Source organism: Orycteropus afer, unplaced genomic scaffold (genome assembly GCF_000298275.1).
Source record: "Orycteropus afer afer isolate SDZICR_OR568_19922 unplaced genomic scaffold, OryAfe1.0 scaffold00015, whole genome shotgun sequence".
Taxonomy (NCBI): domain Eukaryota; kingdom Metazoa; phylum Chordata; class Mammalia; order Tubulidentata; family Orycteropodidae; genus Orycteropus; species Orycteropus afer.
In genome coordinates, this window is record NW_006921602.1 from 10,934,714 (window position 1) to 10,935,654 (window position 941).

Here is a 941-nt window from a genome sequence, read left to right on the forward strand (position 1 = left end):
TTGGCATTAAGTGAGGACTTCCAGCATCTCATCTGTTTGTTGAACCATCTCAATGGGTATTCCATCAATTCCTGGAGCCTTATTTTTTTGCCAGTGCCTTCAGTGGGCAGCTTGCACTTCTTCCTTCAACACCATCAGTTCTTGATCATATGCTACCTACCTCCTGCAATGGTTGAACACCAACCAATAATTTTTGGTACTGTAACTCTGTGTCGTTTTTCCATCTTTGTTTGATGCTTCCTGCACTGTTCAACTTTTAGTCCATAAAATCCTTCAATATTGCAACGTGAGGCTTGCATTTTTTCTTCAGTTCTTTCAGCTTGATAAATGCTGAACGTGTCCTCCCCTTTTGGTTTTCTAACTCCAGGTCTTTTGTCTTCTTAAGCCACCTTTTGAAATCTTCTGTTCAGCTTTTTTACTTATTTCTTCAGAACATTCACTTTAGTTACTCTCAGTCTTTTCTTTCCTTCCTGTCTTTTGAGTGACCTTTTGCTTTCTTCATGTCCTTGACATCATCCCACAGCTCATCTCGTCTTCACTTACTGCTGTTCAGTGCATCAAATCTATTCTTGAGATGGTCTCTGAATTTAGGTGAGACATATTCAAGGTAGTATTTTGGCCCTTGTGGACATTTAAAAATTTTTCTTCAGCTTCAAATTAAGCCTACGACATTCATATGAGCAACTGATGGTCTGTTCTACAGTCAGCTCCTGGCCTTGTTCCGACTGATGATATTGAGCTTCTCCACTGTCTCTTTCCACAGATGTAGCCAATTTGATTCTTGCATATTCCATCTGGTGAGGTCCATGTGTATAGTTACCATCTATGTTATTGAAAGAGTATTTGCAGGATAACCAAACTTTGGTACATTCACACAATGGAATACTATGCAACGCTAAAGAATAATGTAGAATCTGCAGAACACCGCATAACGTGGATGA